General features: G+C 39.3%; 1 protein-coding gene across 1 annotated transcript in view; it reads left to right on the forward strand.

Moving 5' to 3' along the window:
• The window catches only part of LOC140639490 (uncharacterized), a 34,294-nt gene that overhangs the window by 7,598 nt on the left and 7,105 nt on the right, over positions 1-19,591 (forward strand). The window contains exon 2 of the mRNA XM_072837746.1: positions 18,783-18,914. The gene's annotated coding sequence lies outside the window, so the exon portion shown is untranslated. The remainder of the gene's footprint in view (positions 1-18,782; positions 18,915-19,591) is intronic.

The raw sequence follows: 19,591 nt of genomic DNA on the forward strand, positions 1-19,591 counted from the left end.
ATTATCCTCATAATAACCCATAGGTGTAGGAGCTTTTATCCCATTTTACAGATGCAAGCACTAAGACACAGAAAGTTTAGTTTCTTTTCCAACATTATACATCTAGCAAGTGGCAGAACCAGAGCAGGAGTTAAGACTAGAAGGCACTGAAATCCTAAGGCTATTTTACTGCCTGTCCCACTGGAAATCTTCTATACAGTCAGTTTTGTATATAGTGCTGTGTAGAATACATGAAGTCTTTTCACTCATTTCCCTTGATATTTATCTCTCTCCAAAATAACAAAGAGCCCCCATTCTGTCTTAGTGACAAATCCCTCAGTGTCTTACTGGTACAGTTAGGTTGTAGTATGGATCCAAATCAGCCTTCTTTTTCATAAGAGAATTGTTTTGTTTTGTTTTGTTTTTTTTGAGAAGTTAGGTTTAAAGAGCTTTGAAAACAAGGATAATGGCCATAGTCACCTCAAGCGTTTGAAACTATTTTGTCTGATGGTTCTTCTAAGTCAAGAAAGCTTCTAGTCTCAGATTTGGAAGGCTAGTGACCCAGTTAACAAACCAGTTGGCAACTGGAACAAAGTACTTATGAAAAAGCATTTTTGAAAAACAAGCATTGAAAGAGACTCATTCAAAGTATAGAATTCTAGCTGTCTTGACCTTTTGAGGGAAAAAAATTTTTTTTAAGATTTCATTTATTTATTCATGAGAAACACAGAGACATATGCAGAGAGAGAAGCAGGCCCCATGCAGGGAGCCCGATGTGGAACTCAATGCTGGGACTCCAGGATCCTGCCCTGGGCCGAAGGCAGATGCTCAACTGCTGAGCCACCCAGGAATCCCTTGAGGAAAACATTTTATAATTAACTGAAAGTCACTGTTTTCATAGCCTGACTGTGGCAAGTGCTCCACATCAAGAGAAAGTCTCATCATGATGGTCAGTACATTTCAATAAGCCTTTCAAACACTTAATATAGGAGAACTTTCTTAACCAAATTTTCATTATTTTATTTAATTTTTCCCTCATGCATTCATTTCAAACATTTGAGTACCTACCCTGTGCCCTGGGGAAATTCAAATCTGAGTAAGACAGTAAGTTCTATCTCTCTGGTGTATTTATATAAGAAAGTATGATCTAGGGCTAGTTATTATGAAAGCCCAGAGCCTAGTGTAAAATCTTGTGACCAGGAGGGGAAAATGGAGCAAAATAAGGGAAAAAGAGGATATGATATATTTTTTAAAGATTTTTATTTATTTATTTATTTATTTATTCATTCATTCATTCATTCATTCATTCATAGAGACACAGAGAGAGAGAGAGAGAGAGAGAGGCAGAGACACAAGCAGGCTCCATGCAGAGAGCACGACGTGGGACTCAATCCCGAGTCTCCAGGATCATGCCCCGGGCTGCAGGGGGTGCTAAACTGCTGCGCCACAGGGGCTGCCCGAGGATATGATATTTAAGCTGAACCCGGTGACACTCAGAACTCTCATCCACTCCTGGCTTGGCACCCTATTTATTTTTGTTTATCTGTTTGTTTGTTTAAGGTATTCTTTACCATGGCCCAGGAACTATCCAAAGTGATTCACATAGATTATTTTTTTTAAATATTTTTTTCTTTATTTATTTATGATAGTCACACAGAGAGAGAGAGAGAGGCAGAGAGAGAGGCAGAGACACAGGCAGAGGGAAAAGCAGGCTCCATGCAGGGAGCCCGACGTGGGATTCGATCCCGGGTCTCCAGGATCGCGCCCTGGGCCAAAGGCAGGCGCCAAACCACTGCGCCACCCAGGGATCCCCGATTCACATAGATTATTTTCATTTAATTAATAAGTGCTCAACCAGTGTTAAATTCTTCCTTCCATCCCTTCTTGTCTTCCCTGGTATACCTTCAGAGTCAGAGTCAGAAATTAGGATATTCCTCTCCTTCTCTGTGTGCTGAGATATTGAGAAAACGGAGCTGAATCCATGGTCCTCTCTCTTGATTCAGAGCAGCAGAAGTCTTACCAGGGACTTATGGGAACTGGTGTAAGCAAAGTGGGGGAATTGTGAGGATTCTGGGCAGGGATGCACTTAGCCTTAGTAAGCAAGAACTTGCAACAGGCCAGGAAAACTCTGTGATCTTTTTTTGTTTCTGTCCCTTGCTGTGATTGTGCTCCATTTTTTTTTTTTTTTTTTTTGTTACATGAATGAGGGGCTTTCTCTGAGGGCCAGACCAAATGGTACAAAATGGCAGATAAAGCCCTCACATGTACATTGTCTTCATTCCAGAGAGCAGCCAGGAGTTCAAATGCAATCCCTGGAAGGGAGCCCTGGCTCAGCTTAGGTCAAGTACTTATGCCTAGTCCAGTCAGCTGTGGTCAAGATATCAGTCATGTTGCACAAAATGAATGTTGGGGAATCTCTGCTGTTTCCATGTATGTAGGGGAAGACAAAGAAGAGAAGAAGCCATTGCCCCAAAATAACACACAATGATTGTCTACTTACAACACCTTAATTTTTCAAATTAAATTTATAATAGTAGAATTAATGAATTAAGAATATTAACATTTTAAGTTATTTTTTAATATTTTGAGAGGAGAGAGAGCACATGCACACATGTGTGCAGGGAGGGGCAGAGAGAGAAAATCTCAAGCAGACTCCACATGGGGCTCGATCCCACAACCCCGAGTTCATGACCTGAGCTGAAACTGAGAGTGGGACACTTGACTGACTGAATCACCCAGATGTCCCAAACATTTTTAAGTTCTTGATTAAGTTCAGCCATTTTTCCAACACTATTGCTTCCATTCTCATCCCATCTAAATTTTCAGGCCAAAAATTTGAAACTGATTATCACTTTCATCTTTTCAATCATAGAGCTAGAATACTTAAAATATTTTCCACATATTTGGTAGTCATTACCTATTGGTGCTCTTTGCTTCTATTGTATTGCTCAGCAGGGAGCTTGCTTCTTCCTCTCCTTCTGCCTGCTGTTCCGCCTGCTTGTGCTCTCTCTCTCTGTGTCAAATAAATAAATAAAATCTTTTTAAAAAAATAATTAAATAAATTATTTATTTAGATATTGTTTTAATTTTTAAGAAGATTTTGCTTATTAATTTGAGAGAGAAGGAGAGAGCATGAGTGGGAGGAGGGGCAGAGGGAGAAGCTGACTCCCCACTGAGCAGATAGCCCACCACGAGGCTCAACCGCAGGATCATGACCAGAGCAGAAGGCAGATGCTTAACTGACCGAGCCACCCATATGCCCCTATTTAAATTTTTTTTTAAGATTTATTTATTTATTTTTAGGGCAAGAGAGCACAAGTGGGAAGGGCACAAGGAGAAGGAGAATCTCAAGCAGGTGCCACACTCAGCGTGGAACCTGAAGGGGGCGCTCAACCTCACAACCCTGAGATATCATGACCTAAGCTGAATGAAACCAAGAGTCAGGCACTTAATTCACTCAGGTACACCTTGTTTTTTTGTTTTGTTTTTTAAACATTTAATTTATTTATTCATGAGAGAGAGAGAGGCAGAGACATAGGCAGAGCGAAAAGTAGGCTCCATGCAAGGAGCCCGATGTGGGACTTGATCCCGGGACTCTGGGATCACACCCTGAGCCAAAGGCAGATGCTCAACCGCTGAGCCACCCTGGCATCCCAGGAATACCTTTTTAAAAATTTTTTTATAAGGAATATGTATTACTGGGCATCTGGGTGGCTCAGTCCATTAAGCCTTCTGTGATCAAGCCCCACATTGGGCTCTCTGCTCAGTGGAAATCTGCTTCTCCCTCTCTATCTTTGTCCCTCCCTACCACTTGTGCACTCTCTCTCTCAAATAAATAAATAAATAAATAAATAAATAAATAAATAAATAAATATTTAAAAGGAATATACATTACATTTAAACTTTCTTTCACAGGGCACCTGAGTGGCTCAGTCAGTTAAGCATCTGACTTCAGCTCAGTTGATGTCCTGAGATCAAGCCCTGTGTTGGGCTCCCTGCTCAGCAGGAAGTCTGCTTGCCTCTCCCTCTCCCCTTTCCCCGCCTCCTCAAGTAAATTAATTAATTAATTTTTTTAAAAAAACTTAATTTCAAAAAACATCTTTGACTTACAAATCACCAGAATGAATAATATAGCATAACCATGTACCTACCACACAGCTCTAGAAATAAATACCAGCACGGTGGAAGCTTCTTGTGTAACCTTTTCCATCATATCCCTCTTTCTCAGAAGTTTCCATGCCCGTAAGTCTGGTTTTTCTTTTTTTTTTCCTATAATGTCATACTTCTACTAAATGTGTACATATTCCTAAACAGCATGCAGTACTTTTCTCCTATTTTAGGATTATAGATAATTGGTATTCTGTAAATAATTGGTATTAACGTATATAATTGGTATGTTATCTTGTATAACTTATTTTTTCACCCAAATGATGTGCTTTTAATTTAACCATGTTAATACAGATACTTTAGATCATTCCCTTTCACTGCTACATAGTATTCCACTTACAAATGTTCAGCAGTTTGTTCATGTTCCTTTGTGGAGGTTGGTTTCCAGCATTTTACTATTTTGAACAGTAGTGCTATGAACATTCCTAGGCCCATTTCCATGTGTATGGTTTCTCAAGTTCGTGTGTATATCTAGCAGTAGAATCAGGACATAGGGTGTGTGTTTCTTCAACTTCCCAAAGTAGGGATAAATTGCTTTCCTAAATGATTGTACCAATTTATAGTCAGAGATTCTGTTGTTCTAAAACTCCTTACCCACTCAGAGAGCAGACATTTATCTGTATATATTTTTTCCTTTATTTGTCTTACACTACACTCCTTAATTGAGCTGGAATTAATTTTTCTATAAGGTGTGAAATGGGAACCTAAATTGACTTTTTAAAATTTAATTGATTAATTAACTAATTAATTTTATTTATTCATGAGAAACACAAAGAGATAGGCAGAGACATAGGCAGAGGGAGAAGCAGGCTTCCTGTGGGAAACCCAATGCGGGATTTGATCCTGGGATCCTGGGATCATGAGCAGAAGGCAGACACTCAACCACTGAGCCACCCAGACATCCCTGACTTTTTTTTAAAAAAACAAATAACCAATTGTCCCACCATCATTCATTGACCAAACAAGTCCTTTTTCATTATACTTCAATCTTTTTCTTACTCTCATCTTTTTTTTTAAATTTATTTTTTATTGGTGTTCAATTTACTAACATACAGAATAACCCCCAGTGCCCGTCACCCATTCACTCCCACCCCCCGCCCTCCTCCCCTTCTACCACCCCTAGTTCGTTTCCCAGAGTTAGCAGTCTTTACGTTCTGTCTCCCTTTCTGATATTTCCCACACATTTCTTCTCCCTTCCCTTATATTCCCTTTCACTATTATTTATATTCCCCAAATGAATGAGAACATATAATGTTTGTCCTTCTCCGACTGACTTACTTCACTCAGCATAATACCCTCCAGTCTTACTCTCATCTGATGGCTTGTCTGGTTGAATTTCAGTATCATTTTGTAGAGTATCCTAAATAACCTATTGAGATTTTTTTTTAAAGATTTTATTTATTTATTCATGAGAGACACACAGAGAGAGGCAGAGACACAGGCAGAGGGAGAAAAGCAGGCTCCATGCGTGGGACTCGATCCTGTGTCTCCAGGATCAGGCCCTGGGCTTAAGGCGGCGCTAAACCACTGAGCCATCCAGGCGTCCCAGCTATTGAGATTTTATTGTAATTGTCTTAGGCCCATGAATTATTTGGGTCTAAAACTCACATTCAACAGCTCATTCTCCTACTCTCAAACTGAAATAACTAAACTCCTCACTGCATAAAATCAAGTGCCTTCAGCCTGCTACTGAAGTGTTCTATTATTTGTACTTGTTCTCATCTTTCAAGCTCATCTCTTCCAACAGTCCAGTGTCTCCTTATCCACTAAGCTTTCCTTATTTATTTTTTTCCTACAAACTTTGCTCGTGAAATTCCCTCCAACCAAGAATGCCAACCCTTTCCTCCATTCCCTTTGTTTATTTAAACCTTTTCCTTCCTTCAAGGGCCATTTGGGGTCCTAGCTACTCTAAGGGTCCTAGTCAGGAGTTAGCCCACTATCTTGCATTGCTATTCAATCTTCTGATATATCTGTGTTTAATCTCTCCAATTCTATGATTGAGTTAACTAAAATAAGACAATGGGAGACAATTGGAACTTACCTGGAGTGAGGTCAAGAAGAACAGTTGCTGGTAAGAGAATCAGCAACCACGTTAGGCATTTCACTTCTAACATTTGTAACCTTGAAGAGAAGAAAATAGCAGGATAGATGAAAGACAGAAGCTGGAGCTGGTGCCTCCACATCTCATCCCGCCCTCATATGGCCAGAAAACAGTGAAGACAGATAATAGAGAAATTCAACATCTGCACCATCAAAATGCCTTACATTTGAATAGTGCTTTAGGGTTTGCTAATTTGCACACACCATCTCATTTAACCCATGCAAATCTTTGAAGTAGGTGAGATATCTCCATTTTTACCAGTGAGGACACAGGATTAGAGGTTAAAGGTCACACACCTAGGAATTGGTGGTGCCAGCTCTGCAACCCCAACCTTCTAAATGACCTTAGTTCATCACTCACATTCATAGTTGCTTCCATGTTAACTTCAAAATTTTTTAAATTTTATTTTTAGTTGTGGCTCCCAAATCTCACATAATATGAAATTTCCTTCAACCATTTTTAAGGTACAGTCAATAATGTTAACTATATTGACATCATTCTATAATGAGATCTCTAGAATTTTTTCATTTTTGTAAAACTGCAACTCTATGGTCATTGAACAACAGTTCCCCATTTCTCATTCCCCCAGTCCCTGGCAACCACCCCATGCTACTTTCTGTTTCCATGATTTTGGTTACTCTAGATATCTCATACAAGTGGAATCATACAGTATTTGTCCTTCTGTGATTGGCTTATTTCACTTAGGTTCATCCATGTTGCAGCATGTGTCAGAATTTCTTCTGTTAAAGGCAGAATAATATTCCCATATATATACAGTTTCCTTATCTGCTCATTTGCTAGTGGACAGTTAGGCTGCTGCTACCTCTTGGCAGTTGTGTATTGTTGCAATGGATATAGATGTATGGATGTGCAAATATCTCTTTGAGATCCTGTTTTCAATTCTTTTGGATATATACCCAGAATGGGATTGATAGATCATAAGATAATTCTGCATTTAATTTTTTGAGGAACCATGTTTACTTTTAAGCAAATAGCCTTATTCACATAGTCTCTACTGCATTATGTTAAGAGGCAGCATATCGCCTTTCCTCTAATTAGATTGAATATAGCAATCATGCTCTTATATGACCATTAAAATATGTTTAAAGTTCTTACTTAAAAGGGGCATCAATCACAACTTTGGCAACTGTAGATGTTTCCATTTCCTCCGTCTCAGTTAACAAGTTCTTCTTCACTTTTACCACCACCACACCCCCCACCCCCATACAGGGGCACTAGATGAGAAGATTCATGATGGAAGGACCTATCTGTTTTGTTCTGATTCTGTGCTTCAAGTAACTAGCACAGTGGCTGGCATATAATAAGCATCAAAGAATATGGTTAAATGAATTAGTGAGTGCATGAATGCAAGGCTACATTGATGGGTATAGTCAAAAAAATTGAATTATCCCCAGAAGTGGATGTTATCATTGATAAGAGAGAATAGTTTAGCACTTCTTGTTCTAGCAAGCAGGAAGTAGAACACACATGGCAAAGAGACATTCGATGACATGAATTTTACCAGAATGATGATACCACGTATAGGATAAATTCAGACTAAAGCTCTGATGGTGATACAGGATTGTACCAACTGTGAGGATTTGGAGAGCTTGGGAAACCTTTGGAATTCTGAGAAGGTGGGACGCCTGGGTTGCTCAGCAGTTAAGCATCTGCCTTTAGCCCAGGGGGTGATCCTGGAGTCTCAGGATCAAGTCCCACATCGGGCTTCCTGCATGGAGCCTGCTTCTCTCTCTGCCTATGTCTCTGCCTCTTTCTCTCTCTCTCTGTCTCTCATGAATAAATAAATAAAGTCTTAAAAAAAAAAAAAAAGGAATTCTGAGAAGGTCCTGCTGGATTAGTGGGACAGAGCTCTAGGTAGAAAAAGCCAAGAGATGGTGCTAATGGCACAGGACTGTATTTCTCTTCCCTCCTGTCAGACATCATGGATCCTGGTTAGAGAGCATTGGCAGCAAAAGCATTGTCACACCAAGTGGAAGATGTCCTGCTGGCCAGCTTGCTGTATGTTAGGCTGACTGATGCCCTCTAATGAGGACAGGGGTGTGGGAGCAAAGAGAGGATTAAACAAATGGAGGGCAGTTATTATCTCATGAAGAAAGCAAGCGCTCCTGCTTAAAGGCTGCTATCCATAAATATATTTTTTATTTTTTATATGTTTTTAAAATATTTTATTTATTTATTCATGAGAGACACAGAGAGAAAGGCAGAGACATAGGCTGAGCGAGAAGCAGGATCCCTCCAGGGAGCCAGATGATGCATGATCCCAGGCCTCTGGGATCACAACCTGAACCATAAGCAGACACTCAACCACTGAGCCACCGAGGCGCCTCTGTCCATACATCTTTAGACTTGATATACAACCTTATGAAAGAAACTGGAGGAAATGGGATTACAGTATATCAGCAAAACTGAAATCTAGATTTAACGAAAATTGCATGAATTTTTAAAGGATAGACGCCCTAGAACAAATTGTTCAGTGGAAATTATGCTCTGCACATATCTGAAGATGAATGAATTGTAGCTCTCTTCCATTCAAATGAGGAGATGGATTTCAAGCAAAAAGTATCTTCTAACAGGCATGTCCTACCAAAGAGATAAAAGACAAGGTTAGGTTGCTTGGTGATTATGTGAAATCTTTTCCCATTCTCTTAGTCATGAATTTTTTTTTAAGATTGTATTTATTTATTTAAGAGAGAGAAAAAAGACAGAGAGAGCACAAGCAGGGGAAGGGGCAGAGGGAAAGGGAGAAGCAGGCTCCCAACTGAGCAGGGAGCCCAATGTGGGGCTTGATCCCAGGACCTCAGGATCATCACCTAAGCCAAAGGCAGAGGTTTAACCAACTGAGCCATCCAGGCACCTCCCTCCATCATGGATTTAAATTCATATTAGTAGAACAATAGTAAATAGTGGGGCCTTTTTAAATATATTGCTTTTTAGAGGAGTCAGCATGGTTTAACGGAAAATGCTAAATACAGTTCAAAAGACTTGAGTTCTGACACTAGTATTGCGTGGACCACAGTGGCTTTCAGAAAATTATCAGTTTTCATTGCCTACACTACCAAGAGAATGAAACAAAGCTTATCATGTTACTCCACAACATAAAATTCTTCATGGGCACCCACCACCTGCAGGCAAATTCTGAACACCTCTGCCCAATAAATTCATTATCTGACTCCAACTTACCAAATAACTTCTATCATTTGCCCCTCAACCCAGGGTCAAGCAGTACCGAATGATATGTAAGTTCCTCAAATAAACCACACTCATTTGTGCTTTCTCTGCTTAAATACCCTTCTCCCTTCTTTTATTTGGCTTCTACTCAACATGCCTTAAGCACCACTACTCTGAATTTCCTCTTGGAACTCCTATGTGTCCACTGACCCTTGTCTATACTGCCATAATGACAACTGTATTATAATTGGTGATTGGCATGCCTGCCTTCTCATTAGACTCTTCCCCTTACCACCATAAAGGTAATATCTTTTTATCATATAAATTCAAACAAAGTATAAAAGTAAAATGTCCCCCGGAAAACCCACTCCTAAAGACAGTTCTTGTTAACACAGAGCAGGAATTACAAGTTTCATTTGAATTTTCAGAACATAGCAGTGCCGGGGTGCCTGGCTCAGTCAATTAAGTGTCTTCTGCCTGGGATCAAGCCCTGTATCGGCTCTGTGGGGAACCTGCTTCCCCCTCTACTTCTGCCTGCTGCTCCCTGTGCTTGTGCTCTCTCTGTTACACAAATAAATAAAATCTTAAAAAAAAAAAATAAGAACATAGCACTGCTTGGTATATAAGGGTCCTCAACAAACAGAGCTAAACTGGGGCACCTGGTTGGCTCAGTCAGTTAACCGTCCAACTCTTGGGCTCATTCAGTTCAGGTCATGGTCTCAGGGTTGTGGGATGGAACCCTGTGTTGGAGCTTCATGCTCTATGGGGAATCTTCTTAAGATTCTCTCTCCCTCTTCTTCTCTCCCTCCTCCCCTTGCCCTCTTTCCAGAATAGATAAATAAATCTTTAAAAAATAAAATAAATCTTTTAAAATTTTATTTATTTATTTATTTATTTATTTATTTATTTATTTATTTACAAGACAGGCAGAGACATAGGTAGAGGGAGAAGCAGGCTCCCAGCAGGGAGCTTGATGTGGGACTGGATTCCAGGACCCCGGGTTGAGGCAGACACTCAACCACTGAGCCACCCAGGCATCCCAGAATAAAATAACTCTTTTAAAAACTAAATAAACAGAGCTAAAGAAATGAATCTATAAAATGAGGATGGCATAACTGGCTGTACCAGCCAACAGTATGTTGTGGTGATGGAATCATGCAGGATAATGACTATGAAAGTTCTTTGAACACTGGTAAGCATAATGCAAGCACAAAATTGTGTGACAAGTGACTAATGACCCTGGACTTTATTTTATCTTGCTTCTTGGTTTCAATGATGCAGATGCTGATGATAAAAAATAATAATAGCTAACACTTACCGAGCACTTTTCATGTCAGAAGCACTTTCCTAAGTGCTTTACCTGTATTAACTCACTTAATTACTATAAGAACCTAAAAGGTAAAAACTATTAATTTCCCCATTTTTTTCAGATGAGGAAGCCAAGGTACAGAAGGCCATGTAACTTGCCCTCTAAAACCCAGAGGTGATGAGTAACACAGTCAGGGTTTAACCCAGAGAAGCTTGTGTCTGGATCCATACTCAACCCTTTCACTTGGCTGCCTCCTGATACAACCTTGAGGTCATAACAGGAGCCAGTTACTTCCCATTGCTTCTTGAATGAGTTTTAGTTCCATTCTTAGATTGCTTCTTCAATGAGTTTTAGAGTCAGAAGTACCTTTGCCTCTCTTATCCTTTGCTTCCTCATATATAAAATGGGTATATCAATGGCCCCTATCTCACAAGGTTGTTTGTGAAGATTTTCTCACCTCTGCCTCAGTAGCTAAGCCAGGAAGGGATCAGACCTAAATTGCACATCTAAAGTCTGGAGCCAGTGACGGATCACGTTGCAACAGAGCAGCAGTGAAGGAAAACAAAAAGACCACACTGTGCAGCTAACGGTATTCGTAATGTAGGAGGAGCTCGGCGTCTATTGACAAGTGTATTTACTGGCAGTTTAATGCTGAGAACTAGCACTCTAACTCAGGCCTTTTCATTCAAAGATTCGGTGGCCAAGTAAGCAGGCTCCCATGAAGAGAAAGCATTCCCAAGACGGGACCCTCACTTCTTATTAATTTGGTTCTGTGGCTTTGGTTAATACTAATGCCAATAATAGTTGATGGCGACCTATACCTGATAGAAAAGGCAGAAATGGAAACGAAACTTTGCAGCATGTCATGCAGAAAACGGCAGAAGTACGTTTATTAAGTACTGTGGAAGCAGAGAGCAAACTACACTGGCAGGTGCTTGGATCTGGAACAGCGTTCAAAGCTTGTAGAAAATTCAATCCAACTTTCCAAGGAATTGCCAGGCAGATGCTATAGCTCTATCCAGCCAAGCGATGGTACAGTCACACCAGGTTCAGGACCCTGTGGGAGTCATAGCTACTGAGGATCTCCAGGGAGAGAGTACTTGGTTAAACCCCCTGTTGGGATCTCATTCAACTCCTGGGCTACATTATTTGTAAAGCTCCTAAGGAAATACGGAGCCTTTATCTGTGCTAGAGAAGAGAAATGAAGGCACAGATGGCAACTTCATACATACAGTCTAGTTTAATCAACGAGGAAGTTACTGGAACCAAAAAAAAAAAAAAAAAAGACTCAAATTAATGCAGCATTGCCCCTAGGCTAGGTACTAAAGACAGAAGGTAGAAAACTGACAAATCTGCTGTTAACTGGAAATGAATAGCTAAAAACTAACCAGGAAGTTTTTCCAAGGCAGTCTTGCAAATGCTCTGAATGTCAGAGAAAAGAATGAGCCTTTAGAAGGAAGAGCTCCTGAGCATACACACAGGGTGAGTCAATGGTGAGACCTTCAGGTTGCATTGGGGAACATTTGTTTAGAGCAGTAATATTAACAAATTTGGCCATACCTAGTGATATCGAGTCTAGAAAACAGCTCAGGGAAACATTGTCCTCAGAATTAAAACAGTGAGAAATCAAGGCATAATAGATGCAGTGAGCCATCTGCAGAGGTAAATCACCCTAAGAAATGTTTCATGAATGTGTTTGCAGAGAAACTTGGGAAGACCTGAGTCCAATGCTCATGACTAAAATTAACCACATATTTTATGCCTCTGCGCCTTTGCACATGTTGTTCCTTCTGTCCATTTTATCTTCTGTTGCTCTTTTCTCCCCTTTCTACAGCCTATTGGGTAAACTATTTTTCTTTTAAAATACATTCCAGGAAAAAATAAAATAAAATAAATAAAATAAAATAAAATAAAATAAAATAAAATAAAATAAAATAAAATAAATAAAAAAATAAAATAAAATAAAATAAAATAAATAAAATACATTCCAGGGCAGCCCAGGTGGCTCAGCGGTTTAGCGCTGCCTTCAGCCCAGGGCCTGATCCTGGAGACCTGGGATCGAGTCCCACGTCAGGCTCCCTGCATGGAGCCTGCTTCTCCCTCTGCCTGTGTCTCCGCCTCTCTCTCTCTGTGTCTCTCATGAATAAATAAATAAATAAATAAATAAATAAATAAATAAATAAATAAAATCTAAAAAAATTTTTTAAAAGTACATTCCAAAAAAAAAAAAAAGTACATTTCAGGCATGATCTTCTCTTCACCTATGCCTGATAACAGAATGAATTGTTTCCTCCTTCCTCCTACTTTTGTACTCTGTACATCTTCTCCTTATTGTTATTTGAGACCTTGTCACAAATAACCCTAGCACACTGCAGGCTTTCTGAGGGCAGAGACCAAACCTCTTCCTCCAGCATCTTCCACTACAGTGCCCAGCCTAACAGATATTTATCTGGGCCAGAAGAGGGGAGGAAGGCTATGTCTCCTCTAGAAATGGTGTAGCGGGATCTTTGGGGTGGGGTTGAGAGGTGTGGTGCTTTGCCAGATTGGCATATTGAATATTGTCATAGGTTTAGGAGCAGTGTCAGAATCTATATGAACCATGAAATTTTTATGTTTATTGAAGGAGAACTCTAGAGGCACTGGCTGGCTCAGTCAGTGGAGCCCTTGGCCTTGATCTTAATCTCAGAATTCTAAGTTTGAGCCCCACATTGGTTGTAGGAATTACTTAAAAGTAAAATCTTAGGAAAAAAAAGAGGGAACTCTAGCTTTTTTCTTTTTAATGAGAAAGAGTGGTTTAGTAGGGAGACACATGTATAAACAAAAATATCCAAGTTGTTATAAAAGTACACACAAGATTAAGACCTAGTATAAAGCAAAGGGAAAATTAACTCCCTAGATGAAGATCAAAAAAAAGTTGTTTTTTTTTTTTTTAAAGATTTTATTTATTCATGAGAGACACTGAGAGAGAGAGAGAGAGGCAGAGACACAGGCAGAGGGAGAAACAGGCTCCATGCAGGGAGCCCGACCTGGGACCCAATCCCGGGTCTCCAGGATCACACCCTAGGCTGAAGGCGGCGCTAAACCGCTGAGCCACCCAGGCTGCCCCAGAAAAAATTTTGCAGTGGAGGAAACGATTGTGCTAATAGGAGTTTGTTGAGCAAACCACCTCAACAAAGGCAGAGGGAACAACCTTACCAAAGCATGAAAATAGTGTAACGTTATAAATATTACTTTGTGCTTACTCTACTCCAGACACTGTTCTTTTTTCCCCTAAGATTTTATTTATTTATTTATTTATTTATTTATTTATTTATTTATGAAAGAGAGAGAACGAGTGAGGGGAGAAGCCCAGGGAAAAGCAGACCACCCCACTGAGCAGGGAGCCTGATACAGAGTTCAATCTGAAAATATCGAGATCGTGACCTAAGCTGACGGCAGATGCCCAACCAACTGAGCCATCCAGGCACGCGAACTCCCAGACATTCTTCTAAGAGCTTTTACATGGATCAGTTCCTGTAATATTGCCAACAATCTTAAACAGTTTATACAATGTTATCAATTAGATTCCACTGCTTGTAACAGAGGCTGTAACAACAGTAGTGAAACAATAGAGCAGTGTCTTTCTTTCTCCACAAAACATCAGGTTCCTAGACTCCTTTTGGCCAACTAGTCTAGAAGCTAGTCGTGGCCTTTATCCTCACAGTCCAGGATGTTGGCTAGAACTCCAGCCATCACATCCACATTCCAGACAGCAGGACAGGAGGCACAGGGAACTCAACAGCTGGCATTTTATGCAGATTCTTAGAACTTTCCACAGATACCCCATTGCCCCAACACAGTCTTATAACTACAAACAGTTGTGAAATATTCTGGGAAATAGGCTTTATTTTGTATATTACATCCCCACCTATGATTTGGAGTTTGATGACTATGGAAAGGGAGAACAGATAATGGGTGACAGGAGTTTCTGCACCTCTTATTTCCATTTTTCAGATAGTAACTCCAGTGCAAAGTGCGGCTGCATTATTTCCATGTTGAATTAAAAGATTTCAAGTAGGTTTATTTTGTTTTGGTGTGTGTGTGTGTATGTGTGTGTGTGTGTGTGTTGGTTAAGCATACAGTGAAAAATGGGAAGAATGAAGGATGGTTGGGCTGCAAAGTTAGATGGTTTTAATTCTGACACTTTACATGATCAAAAAGATAATGGGCAGTGTAGTGTACAAAACTCAGGCGCACTAAAGTGCAAAAGACATAATGTATGAGTAATCTCAAAGCTAGGTAATCGAGTTGGTTTGTAGATCTGAGAGATGGATTAGTAAAATGGGTCAGTAATTAAATAGTAAATTGATCCAATATGACATTGCTGACTGCAGTAGCAGATGATTATGTAAAATTTGCCAAAAGCACGACAAATATCATCTGACACATTTTTCAATTTCTCTTTTTAATCTTTTTAAAATGTCTACCTCTCCTCTAAATAATTGTCCAATAAAGGTAGAATAGTTTGCATGTAATGCATATCGATAAAAGAAAAGTAAAGCAGTACAGGCTAATTATTGCCTCACAAATATCTTACATTTATTTGATTCCATGTTCAAATGAAAAATATTTTGAAGAAATATATTCACATGACTAAAGTCAAGTAATACCTATAAGAGACACTGTTGGTCACCTTCTCAACAACTATTCATTAGCCTCAACCTACTTTTTGTAACCTTCCCTGGATTCATGTGCTTCAAAGGAGCATATGTTATCCCCAGCCCCATAGGCAGTGAATCATGATTGGGCCAATTGGTGATGATAACATTTCTTCTGCTAACAACTATTTTAGGCATGGGCACATAATGAAATTCCGGCCAATGACACTTGCTGTGAGGCTTCTCAGAAAGTGTGTGTGTGTGTGTGTGTCTCTGTGTGTGTGTGTGTGTGATCATTAATAAAAAGGATCATAGACAAACAATCTCTTTTCCATTGGACATAGTTGAGTGTGGATGTGATCATTTACTGATTTATAGTTATCTTGTGAACTTGAGGCTGACAAGATGAAGATTGGCAGAGCAGAAAAATGGAAAGAATTTGCATTCTTGCTACCAACCAACCTTGGAAATGTTCCACTTCTGAACTTATGTGAGGTATTATGTTCCTAATATGGCTCATTTGAATTGAGCTGTTATTTGCAGACAGAAGTATCCTGATACTCTACCACAAGGTATGTTTATAACGAATATCAAAGAACAAAAACAGCAGTCCCCAATCCAATCTCCGCAGCCTAGCTCTTCTCTCTAGAGGGAATCCCTTACAACTTGTTTAGCTTTTTTGGCAGGCAATTTACTTACATGCTTCTAAATAATGTGCTTATAGGGCTATTTTCTTGATTCATCCCTACAAAGAATGTTGCTTTTGTATTATGGGAGATGAACACCAACATGTGTACACCTTTCACTTCTTTTCCATGGTCCCAATAGTTTTACAACTTTTGAGTAAATCAATATTGTGCTTACATCATTATGATTACATAAATATTATTCACCCGTGAAGGATTAAGTAGTATACTGATTGCATTTCTTTTCTGATGCATTTTTTTACCCTTTGGAGTTAAAGATTCTCTCCCACCAACTTGTATACATGGCTTGTATACATGGCTTGCTTTTCTTTCTCTTTCTTTCTTTCTTTCTTTCTTTCTTTCTTTCTTTTCTTTCTTTCTCTTTCTTTCTTTCTTTCTTTCTTCTCTTTCTTTCTTTCTTTCTTTCTCTTTCTTTCTTTCTTTCTTTCTTTTCTTTCTTTCTTTCTCTTTCTTTCTTTCTTTCTTTCTTTCCTTTCTTTCTTTCTTTCTTTCTTTCTTCTTTCTTTCTTTCTTTCTTTCTTTCTTTCTTTCTTTCTTTCTTTCTCTTTCTTTCTCCTTCCTTCCTTCCTTCCTTCCTTCCTTCCTTCCTTCCTTCCTTCCTCTTTCTTTCTTTCTTAAAAAGATTTTATTTAAAGATTTATTTATTCGTTAGACACAGAGAAAGAGGCAGAGACATAGGCAGAGGGAGAAACAGGACTCCAGGGATTACACCCTGAGCTGAAGGCAGATGCTCAACTGCTGAGTCCCCCAGGTGTCCCAGTATAGGTGGCTTTCTGAGTGCCTGTTATTAGTTCTTTTTTTTTTTTTTTTTTTTAAGATTTTATTCACAAGAGACCAGAGAAAGAGGCAGAGACATAGGTGGAGGGAGGAAAAGAAGGCTCCATGCAGGGAACCTATTGTGGGACTCTATCCCAGGACTCCAGGATCATGCCCTGAGCCGAAGGCAGGTGCTCAACCGTTGAGCCACCCAGGCATCACCTTTTATTGGTTCTTAGGCTAAACAGATTTCTAATATCCTTTGAAAGTGATTTTTTTTCTTTCCCATTAAAATTTCTTTTCTACTCTTTCTCTCCTTCCTCCTTCTCTCATTCTGCCTTTGCTATTTTATTTCCAAATTTACTTCCTTTCCTGATTCCCCTACACCACGCTAGGCAACCACTCTACGGTCACTAATATGTATTAGTATGTTCTTGCAAAGTGCGAAGTTCTTTATGTATTTTAAATTTATATAAATGGCTTTCCTTACACATGCATTGCTTCCTACGGTTTTCACTGGGTACTAGATTTTTATGATCAAGCCATATGGCCAAGTGTACATCTAGTCTATGGCTTATAAATACCACAGAATACATCATTGTGTTAATCCAACACATTTTTACCTATCCTGTCTCTCAGGGATGGATGTCCAGGTTGTCTCCAACTCCATGACATCACAAATAATGCCCAATTGGACTTGCTGAAAATATCTTTGAGATGTTACACCAAGCAATACAATAACTAGGGCACAGTATGTCAACATAGATGTGTCTGCTCTCCAGAATAGCTGCACCAATGCCTACACTCCTATCACCATTGCACAATGGTTCCTATATGCCCACATGCCTCCAACACTTTAATTTTCTAATTTTCGTAATTCTGAAAGGTATAAAGGGATTAAGTCTTCATTTCTCTAGTTACTAAGGATTTTGGCCATCTTTTTAAGTTCTTCTGAAATTTGCCTTTTCATAGTCTTTGCTCATTTTCCCATTGGCAGTTTTCCATGATGGATTTGCAGTTCCTTCTATAATCTAATTTAACTACTTATTGATTTCAAATATATTTCCCTTTTTTTTTCTTAAAGATTTTATCTATTCATGAGAGACACACACAGAGAGAAGCAGAGACATAGGCAGAGGGAGAAGCAGGCTCCCTGTGAGGAGCCTGATGCAGGACTTGATCCCAGGATCACGCCCTGAGCCAAAGGCAGATGCTCAACCACTGAGCCACCCAAGTGTCCCTCAAATATATTTTCTTGCATTCTGTTGTTTATGTATAGATTCTTGGAGACCAGATATGCTTAATTTTTATATAAAATTTTTTTATACTTCATTCTTTTGAAGTTTAAGAAGTCATTTGCCACTTGTAGGTAACAGAGGGATTTTCCCATATTTCCTTGTAATAAATTTATAGTTTTCATCTTTTATCATTTAAGTCTACCATTTAAGAAATCTAGTTTCATTTTTCTCCCTCTAGTGAGCCAGTATTCTCAATGCCATCTAATTAAAACCTCTCCCTCGGGCAGCCCAGGTGGCTCAGCGGTTTGGCGCCGCCTTCAGCCCGGGGCGTGATCCTGGAGACCCCGGATGGAGTCCCATGTCGGGCTCCCTGCATGGAGCCTGCTTCTCCCTCTGCCTGTGTCTCTGCCTCTCTCTCTGTCTGTGTCTCTCATTAATAAATAAATAAAACCTTAAGAAAAATAATGTAAAACCTCTCCCTCTTACATTTGTCACCTTTGTAAGATATTAAGTTGCTATATACGCATGCTCTCTGACCTTCATTCATTGACATTGTTCTAAGGCCACAATACAGTTTTTATTATGATTTTGTGTAATCCGATAGTCTTAATGTCTGGTAGAGAAAATTCCTCTTTTCTAAGTTTATTGTTATTTGTGGACCTTATTCTTTCATACATTTTTTTTTTTTTTTTAAAGTAGGCTCTACACCCAGCATGGAGCCCAACTCAGGTCCGGAACTCCCAACACGGAGATTAAGCCCTGAACTAAGACCAAGAGTCTGATGCTGAATCGGCTGAGCCACATAGGTGCCCCATCCATACAAATTTTAAAGTAAGTTTGGGTTCTTCAAAAAGTCCAACTGGAATTTAGTTGGGATTACATTGATTTTTCAGATTAAGTTCAGAATGGTCACTTTTATAATACTGCCATCTCACTGGAAGCAAGATTTCTTTGAACATCTTCTATGTCTTTTCTTTTAAGATTGTATGTATTTACTTTAGGGATATATAGAGCAGGGGAGGAGCAGAGGGAGAGGGACAAACTGACTCCGTGCTGAGTGCTAAGCCCAATGTGCAGCTCAATCCTACAACCATGAGTCATGACCTAAGCTGAAATCAAGAGTTGGACACATAACCAACTGAGCCACCCAGGCGCCCCTCATCTTCCATGTCTTTATCAGAATTCTAATGTTTCTCCAAATAGATCTTGAGTATTCTTGTTAATTCCTTGATACTTTTCTAAACTTCCTGCTATTGTTAAGATATTTTTTAGATTTTCGTAGGCTGACCTTGTTCTGGCAGCTTTGCTGAATCTCTTAATAGTTCAAAGAGAATTGAAAACGTAAGTCTAGGTATATAGGTATATATCATTTTCATATTGGATTTTCTATATATATATCATTTGCAAAAGTTTTTTTCCTCCTCTCTTCCAATCTTTACACATTATCATACTTTTTATTTTTTTTATGTATTAGCCAGAATTCAAACTATTGTGATAAGCTTCCTCAT

This window comes from Canis lupus, chromosome 9 (genome assembly GCF_048164855.1).
Source record: "Canis lupus baileyi chromosome 9, mCanLup2.hap1, whole genome shotgun sequence".
NCBI classification, from domain to species: Eukaryota; Metazoa; Chordata; class Mammalia; order Carnivora; family Canidae; genus Canis; species Canis lupus.